This window comes from Lonchura striata, chromosome W, assembly GCF_050655825.1.
Source record: "Lonchura striata isolate lonStrDom1 chromosome W, ASM5065582v1, whole genome shotgun sequence".
Taxonomy (NCBI): Eukaryota; Metazoa; Chordata; class Aves; order Passeriformes; family Estrildidae; genus Lonchura; species Lonchura striata.
The window spans coordinates 48,894-57,873 of record NC_140743.1 but is presented as its reverse complement, the minus strand read 5'-3'; the positions used below and the strand labels follow the sequence as shown (position 1 = coordinate 57,873).

The 8,980-nt window shown below is 53.5% G+C and overlaps 1 long non-coding RNA gene across 2 annotated transcripts; it reads left to right on the top strand.

The window, feature by feature from the left end:
• Nucleotides 1–2,373: 2,373 nt before the first annotated feature.
• On the top strand, nt 2,374–8,741 carry LOC146762960 (uncharacterized). 2 transcript variants are annotated; one of them, XR_014952564.1, is made up of 5 exons: nt 2,386–4,668; nt 5,626–6,961; nt 7,130–7,230; nt 7,412–7,461; nt 8,627–8,741. It is a non-coding gene; the product is annotated as an uncharacterized LOC146762960 (long non-coding RNA). The 2 variants fall into 2 exon arrangements; XR_014952563.1 differs by having other exon boundaries at nt 2,374–6,961.
• Nucleotides 8,742–8,980: the final 239 nt, after the last annotated feature.

The following is an 8,980-nucleotide window of genomic DNA, read 5'->3' as shown; positions in this document are numbered from 1 at the left end:
GTCCCCGAAATTCCTCCTGGGACCCCCCAAAACTCCTTGAGACCCCCAAAGTTTCCTTCAGGACCCCAAACCCACCTCCAGAACCCCCAAAATTCTACTCAGTACCCCCGAAATTCCTCCCAAAAAAACCCTGAGACCATCAAAATTCTCCCCAGGACTCCAACCCCCCCCCTGGGACTCCCAAAATTCCCTTCGGGACCCCAAAACACCCCTGGGATCCCCAAAATTCCCATCGGGGTCCCCAAAATTCCTCTTGGGACCCCCCAAAAACTCCCAGAGACCCCAAAATTCACTTCAGGACCATAAAACCTCCCCAGGACCCCCAAAATTCTACCCGGGACACACAAAATTCCTCCCAAAAAAGCCCTTAGACCCCCAAAATTCTCCCCAGGACTCCAAAACGCCCCCTGTGACTCCCAAAATTCCCTTCAGGACCCCGAAGTTTTTCCTGGGACCCCAAAAACTCCAGAGACCAAAAAATTCCCTTTGGGACCCTCAAAACCCCGTCTGGGACCCCCAAAATTCCCTTCGGGACTCCAAAAACCCCCCTGGGACCCCCAAAATTCCCATCACGGTCCCCAAAATTCCTCCTGGGACCCCCCAAAAACTCCCTGAGACCCAAAAATTCCCTTCAGGACCCCAAACCCTCCCCAGGACCCACAAAATTCTACTCGGGACCCCCAAAATTCCTCCCGAAAACCCCCTGAGACCCCCAAAATTCTCCCCAGGACTCCAAAACTCCCCCTGGGACGCCCAAAATTCCCTTCAGGACCCCAAAACCCCCCCTGGGACTCCCAAATTTCCCATCAGGGTCCCCGAAATTCCTCCAGGTACCCCCAAAAACCCCCTGAGACCTCTAAAATTCCCTTCCGGACCCCAACCCACCCCCTTGGAACTCCCAAAATTCCCATTGGGACCCCAAAACCCCCCCTGGTCCCCCAAAATTCCCTTCCGGACTCCAAAAACCCCCCCGGGAGCCCCAAATTCCCATCAGGGTCCCCAAAATTCTTTCTGGGACCCCCCAAAAACTTCCTGAGACCCCAAAATTCACTTCAGGACCCCAAACCTCCCCCCCAGGATCCCCAAAATTCTACTCGGGACCCTCAAAATTCCTCCCAAAAACCCCCTAAGACCCTCAAAATTTTCCCCAGGACTTCAAAACTCCCCCTATGACTCCCAAAATTCCCTTCGGGACCTCAAAACTTCCCCCAGGACCCACAAAATTCTACTCGGGACCCCAAAATTCCTCCCAAAACTCCCCTGAGACCCTCAAAATTCTCCCCAGGACTCCAAAAACCCCCTGGGACACCCAAAATTCCCTTCAGGACCCCAAAACCCCCCCTGGGACCGCCAGATTTCTTTTCAGGACCCCTGTGGGAACTCATAATGTCTCTCAGACATTTTTAGTGGTTCCAGGCCTTGGTCAGAAGCATTTGGGACCCTGGCAGGCAGCTGGAAACAGCTGTGATTGTGAGTTTGAGCCATGGAATGAGTTACCAATTTTGGAGGTGGAACAAGCAATCACAAAAGGTTAGATAGTATAGTAAAAGTAATTACAAAGTAGAGGGGAAATTTTTTTAGTATTGTACAAGGGGGTTTTAGCACATGTCCAGGGGGGTTTTCACTTTGTACATGGGGGTCAGGAGTTCTAAGATGGAGGAAAGTGGGCTGATCCTGTTCTTCCTCCTTCTTTTTCCTTACCTCCATGTTCTTGGTGATGTTGGCACTCACAGATTGGTTTAGAGTAGAAAAACACTTGGCAACGTAGGTAGTAGGTACTGGGGAATAACTGTAAACATGTTATACGTAATATATCTTATAAAAGATAGCAGCAGCCCTGGGTGGGGGGAGAGACGAAGAAGACAGCAGATAGAGAGGATGTCAGGGTGTGTGTGTGCCTCTACCCAGGCCGCTGATCAAACAGCCGCAGTGCAAGAACATAATCTGTTAGATAACTAGCGATAAACTGCCTTGAGACTGAACAGCTAAAGCCTGCGGAGTTTTTCTTTGGAAGCACGGGTTGGAGGAGGAATTTCACCACATGAGACCCCAGAGAAAGGCTGGGGTTCTCACAAACCCCAAATTCCTCCTGGGACCCCCCACAAACTCCCAGAAGTCCCCAAAATTCCCGTCAGAACCCCAAACCCTCCCCAGGACACACAAAATTCCACTCGGGACCCCCAAAATTCCTCCCAAAAAACCCCCAAGACCCCTAAAATTCTCCCCAGGACACCACAAGCCCCCCTGGGACACCCCAAATTCCCATCAGGGTCCCTGAAATTCCTCCTGGGAGACCCAAAACCCCACTGAGACCCCCAAAATTCCCTTTGGGACCCCAAACCCCCCCCCGGGAGCCCCAAAATTCCCATCAGGGTGCCCGAAATTCTTTCTGGGACCCCCCAAAAACTTCGTGAGACCTCAAAATTCCCTTCAGGACCCCAAACCCACCCCCAGGACCCTCAAAATTCTGGTCGGGACCCACAAAATTCCTCCCAAAACCCCCCTGAGACCATCAAAATTCCCTTTGGGACCCCAAAACCCCTCCCGGAACGCCCAAACTTCCATTTGGGACCCCAAAAACCCCCCTGGGACCTCCAAAATTCCCATCAGGGTCCTCGAAATTCCTCCTGAAACCCCCCAAAACTCCTTGAGACCCCAAAATTCCCTTCAGGACCCCTAAATTCCTCCTGGGACCCCCCAAAACCCCCTGAGACCCCCAAAATCCACTTGAGGACCCCAAACCCCCCCCAGGACCCACAAAATTCTACTTGGGACCCCCAAAATTCCTCCCCAAGACCCCCTGAGACCCCCAAAATTCTCTCCAGGACATCACAAGGCCCCCTGGGACACCCAAAAACCTCTCCAGGACCCCAAAATCCCCCCTGGGACTTCCAAAATTCCCTTTGGGACCCCAAAACCCCCCCTGGGACCCCCAAATTTCCCTTCAGGACCTCAAAATTCCTACTGGAACCCCCAAAAAACTCCCAGAAACCCCCAAAATTCCCTTCAGAACCCCAAACCCTCCCCAGGACCCACAAAATTCCACTCGGGACCCCCAAAATTCCACCCAAAAACCCCCTGAGACCCTCAAAATTCTCCCCAGGACTCCAAAACTCCCCCTGGGTTGGCCAAAATTCCCTTTGGGACTCCAAAACCCCCGCTGGGACCCCCAAAATTCCTATCAGGGTCCCTGAAATTCCTCCTGGGACCCCCCAAAACCCCCTGGGACCCCCAAAATTCTACTTCAGGACCCAAACCCTCCCCAGGACCCACAAAATTCTCTTTGGGACCCCAAAATTCCTCCCAAAAACCTCTTGAGATACCCAAAATTCTCCCCAGGACTCCAAAACCCCCCCTGGGACGCCCAAAATTCCCTTCAGGACCCCCAAAACCCCACTGGGACCCCCAAAATTCCCTTCGGGACCCCAAAACACCCCTTGAACCCCCAAAATTCTATTTGTCACCCCAAAACACCTTCTGGGACCTCCAAATTTCTCTTTAGGACCCCTGAAATTCCTCCTGGGACCCCAAAAACTCCCTGAGACCCCCCCAAAAAGCTCTCCAGGACCTCAAAACACCCCCTGGGATCCCCAAAATTCCCATCAGGGTCCCCAAAATTCCTCCTGGGACCCCCCAAAAACTCTCTGAGACCCCCTAAATTCCCTTCATGACTCCCCAAACCCCCCCTTGGGACTCCCAAAATTCCTCCTGGGATGCTGCAAAGACCTTCCAGAGCCCCCCAGGACCCCCCCAATTTTGGGTCCCCCCCCAATTCGGGGTTCCCCCCGATTTTTGGGTCCCCAGGCTGGTGGCTCATGAAGACGACCCCGACTCGGACCCCGAACGCCCCCTGGATTCAGCCCTCCATGTGTCCTTGGTATCAGAGGCTGGAATTGCAGAGTTGCCACTTTACCCCCAGACGTAATTTTTGATGTGGTTGTGCCACTTGAACAGTATTTGAAATCTGTTTGTGCTCTTGCAGCAGCATTTCCGAACCACAATGGAAATTTAGCCCTTCTGCCTGGGGCTGCTCACAGAATCGTGGAATCCCAGAAGGGTTTGGATGGGAAGGCACCTTTATTTAAAGCTCGTCCCGTTCCACCCCTGCCATGGGCAGGGACACCTTCCACCATGCCAGGGTGCTCCAAGCCCTGTCCAGCCTGGCCTTGGACACTTCCAGGGATCCGGGGGCAGCCACAGCTTCTGTGGGCAACCTGTGCTGGACAGCAGCTTTGAAAGGCAGAGTGAAGTACAGCTGTGATTTTTGTGCTGCCCCTAACATTGTATTGCCTGGCAAATGTGCCTTTGGGGTTTTTTGGGGTTTTTTGTTTTTTGGTGGTTTTTTTTTTTTAGTTTTTTTTGGGTGTTTTTTTTTTTTTCTTTCTTTTTTTTTGTGACTAAAAAGCTACCTTGTGTTCCTGGAATGTTGCATTCTACCTCTGTTGTTTTCCCAGTAAGTCTGGATCCTCTGCTTACATTTTTTCCTTCGCTTATTAGATGTCGTGGATGTGCTGGCTGTTCTGATGGAGGGCAGTGATGGCTTAGATGAAGGAATTGGGTTCTCTTTAAATGAAGACATGATTATCCAAACATTTCCCTTCAGTGCTGTTGTCCCTGCTGCATGAGCAGCCAGGAATATGCTGTTGTTTCAGTCTGAAAATGGAACAGGTACAGGGTTTTTTTTTATGTTTTATGTGTCATTTCTAGCAGTGGAGTGAAAGCAGCATCACTTCTACCCTCTTGTAATAATTTTTTACCATTTATCATTTTTTACCTTGAGGCATTTTATTATCTTCCCTGCAAGCAGCAGGAGGTGCAGATTCACGGTGCTTTGTGCTCAGGAGGGGCATTGAAGCTCTGTAGGTGCTTCTGCCCTTTTTCCCTGACCCTGAAGAGAAGGGACACTGTCCCTGCATGGACAGTCTTGGTGTGGAAGTAGCTGGCCTCAGTAACAGCGTTTTAAGGGCAGAGCGTGGCGATCAGGAGAGGAAGGTGGTTCCCGTGCCTGTGGGCAGCTCTTCCTGAGAGCAGGGAGAGGGGACTGCCTTGTTAAGTAGGAAGTGGGTGCGTTTCCCAAGGAAAACTTCAGAAATTAAGCTCCAGGGGCAAACACTGTGAGGTTCTACCACCTCCTTGAGGACATCCTTAAAACCACCGGGGCATCAGCAGGGCTTGGAGCAGGACTGGCCAACCCCAGAGCACCTCACGAAGCCCTCTGTGTGTATGTGGCAGTCGAGTAGCACCTGGGGGGTGCTGAAAGTCCCAGTTCTGAGAGAAAATTCTGTTTAACTCGTACACGTTGGCTGGGTGTGTCCCCCCAGTACAGCTCGGTTCTTCTCTGAGGCGGTGCCTGGCAGGGTCTCTCCCTGTTAAGGGCCGGGCGTGTTTTTGGCACAACACGGTGAAGGTGGATTATTTGCTTAAGCAAGAGCTGATGATGTCTGGAGGGTTTTTCAGGTACCTCAGCGGCCAGGAGCACCTGTCTAGGTCACTAGGAACACTTTTTGATCTCGATCAGTTCTTTTCTGCGTGAGGCTCTGTGGGCTGCTGGCAAGGCCCAAAGTAAGGAAGGTTGCCCCAGTGTCCGTGCTCATGTCAATAGTTTAATTTATTTGGCTTTTCTAGGAGCAGACGTCGTGGAGGACCTTGGTGCTGTTTTCACTGGCCTCCTGCACTCTCCGAGAGAACCCCTTGCTCCCTGCGTGACGTTCCAGCTCTGTGACAAAGCTGATAAGTATCCTCAGCTCTACCAGTTTAACCAATACTATAGGCTCTGGATGCCCAAGCAGTCCCAGGAACCTGTGGTATGGAATCCCTGAAGTCACTGAATTCTTGAGCCAGTATTCCTATAAAATCCTCACAGTTGACAGAGGTAACATTTCCATCAGAAACAGTGTTTTTATTGAGGAGGTAATTCTGCATCTCTTGTTGATCGTGCTGGGGACACACGTTTGCTCCAGGGCTTTTCTCTGATGGCACAAGAGGTCTCTGTGGTGTTTGGGAGGCGATGCCAGGGCTCAGGGCTCATACAGAGACTCCTCACCGGGCACAGCAGAGCCTGGTGTGTGCTGTGGCCTCTGTTTACAGCACCCGGAGTTCCCCCGGGTGGGTGGAGGATCACAGGCCCCTGGGCTGGGTTTTGTGAGTTTTTCTCAGCTCAGCAGTGTGAACACTCCAGATGCCCCTGGGGACACTGCTGGACAGCATCCATCCACTCCCTCCATCCACTCATTTGTACCCAGGAATGTAGGAAACTCTGACTGGGGACGGGCAGTAGTTTTGAAAATCATGCCCTAGCCTTTTTCTCTAGGAACAAACCAAGAGAGTGCCCTGAAAGCACCGGAGGGGCTGCAGGGGCTGAAGGGAACAGAAAGGGCTCCCGGCACCTTTTGCCTCCGTTCTCTGCCATTCCCCAAAAGGCATCGCAGTCCTGGAAGAGGTGTTTGTCATGCAGGCTGCCAAAATGAAGACCTGTAAAATCCTAGCTCTGCCTTTTGTTTAACGTGTTCTTACTTCCTATTTATGTCATCACAGAAAGCAAGGAAAGAATAAATGTGTCTGGTTCCCACTATTGCTCTGTGCAGGCATTTTTAAAGGCTGCTGTAGTTCTATCCTCTTTTTCCACTCCAAGCTTGACTTTTCCCCTCCTTTTTCAAGGTCTGCTGCTTTGGGTGTCCCAGGCAGGGCTGGGTTCCTCGGCAGGGGTCTTAGGAGTTGGTGCAGATTCTGCTTTTTCCGAAGGTGTATCAAAGTGTGCCGGCAAAAGGACTGTTTTCTCCAGGGGAAAGCTTTCTCTCAATGACCATCAATGCATGTATGTGTTTTAATCATGTAACCAGGTGGATTAAGAAAAGCCAACACCTGTAGCAGATTTCTGTTGGATCTGTGTCTGTGAGAAGTGGGCTGTGTGCTGGAGAGGGAGAGACCAAGAGACGCTGTTGGAGAGTGGCAACAGCAGCAGGTGCGAGCTGTTAAGTTGATGAGGAGGAGGGGCGTGTCCTGCCGGGGGGAGGTTATTTAAGGGTGAGGCTTTGCCTCAGCCGGGTTTTGCACAGAGCTGCTGGAGAAGAGGAGTTTGTGGGGGGCTCGCGGGGCTGTCTCCTGGAAGGACGGTGGGCGCTTTGGACAGGGTCCGGGGGATCACCTGGATACACACTTGGATACGTGGAGCATTGCTCAAAGGAGGAGCCCAGGGACAAACCTTTGTGCCGAGAAGCAGCAGCCAAGCAGGTGAGCCGGTGCTGTGCCTTTATAGCGGGGACTTTTCTCCTTTCCCTTTGAAATTTCGTCATCCTGGGGTTGAATTGGAGGGGGCAGTCCTGTGGTCCCACCTTTTAAGGGGTTTGGATTGAGGTAAAATTCTCCCTTTTGCCATCATTTGAGGAAAGCTGCTTCTTTTCTTCTCTTCTAGGGGACACGATTGAAGGGAAGCCTACATTTCTTTTCCCTTGTTAGGGTGAGGTGAGCGCCGGAGCGTGGCATCAGTGTCGGGGCTTCAGAGGAAGGGAGCTGCAGCCGTGGCAGCGCTGGCAGGGCGGGGATCGGGCTGTGCCGCTGCATTCGGGGCGCTTCTTCTGCCCCCGGCCCGGCAGCGAAGGGTCCGGCGCGGAGCCCTGCCGGCAGTGCCGGGGCTGGCCGGGGCGGAAGGGGAGCTGGGCGCGGCTGGGCTGCCGCGGGCCCGCCGGAGCCGCGCCGGTGCGAGCCGTGCGGAGCCGAGCGGAGCTTTGGCCGGGCCGGCGGGCGGGGGAGGCGGCGCGGGCGCCGCGCCGGTGCCGCCGCTCCGTCCGCTCCGGGCGCGGGGCTCGGGCGCCGCCGGGGCCCCCCGGGCCCGGTGCCGGCCCCGCCGGGCCGGGGGCAGCGGGCGGGGGTCTCCTGGCCTGGCGCCGCCTCTTCCTGCCGGAGGAGCCGCTTTCCTGCCGGAGCCGCGCTGCGCCCGGGGCCGGGAGCGCGGCTTCGCATCTTCCAGCCTCCCTCGCTGCGGTGTTTCTTTAGGGTCTCATCAATGTGTTTTAAGGATTTTGGGGCTATTTTTAGAGCTCTTCTAGGAATATTTAGAGATATTTTTTAAACGTTCTTTGGGGGTTTTTAGGGGTGTTTTAGGGGCTTTTTAAAGTAGAGTATTTTTATTGTATTTTAAGGGCATTCTGAGGCTATTTTCATGTTTTTGTCGGGGTTTAAAGACATTTTGAAGATGAGGGTTTTTTTAGGGCATTTTTGTGGGTTTTTTAGGGTCTTTTCATGGCATAGAGGCTGAGGGACAGCTTGAGGGTGACAGAGGCTGGGAGCTGAGGGAGGAACAGGGGAGGGGACAGTGGGTGACACAGAGAGATGCTGAGGGGGGCAGGGGCAGCTGGAGGGTGACACAGAGAAGCTGGGGGCTGAGGAGCAGAGGAGAGGGGGCTTGAGGGGCAAAGGGGGGTTCGAGGGTGACAGCCAGAGCCTGAGGGCTGGGGGGCTGAGGGAGGGGTCAGGGGTGAAGGGAGAGGGTCTGAGGGCTGGACAGTCCAGTGGGGATCAGGGCTACAGCGTACAGCTTAGGAGGCAAGTTAGGGTACAGGTGCAGCACCCCTCACCCAGCCCTAACCTCACCCTAAGCAGCCTTTTCCCTTTTCACCCCTAACAACAGCAGCACAGCACAGCAAGCCTGACAGCGAGACCACACCGGAAGCCTCCCAGTGGGACAGGGCAGCGACCCTCGCACCAGGACAACGCCAGAACCCTCAGAGGACAACAGGACCCGCTGCGAAAAGATAGGGATGACATCTGTGGGCTAGAGGGCAACAGGAAGGGGTTTGGAGGCAGAGCAGGCTTCCTTGAGTGTTTTTTTTTGCAGGGCTATTAGGGGATTTTTGAAGGCTTTCTCTGGCATCTTTTAGAGAATTGTTATACCTTCCTAATGGCTATTTTAGAATTCCTTGGTGTATTTTTAGGGTCAGGATGAGGGCGAGACAGGATGCCCACTGAAAATGTGGAGCATTAC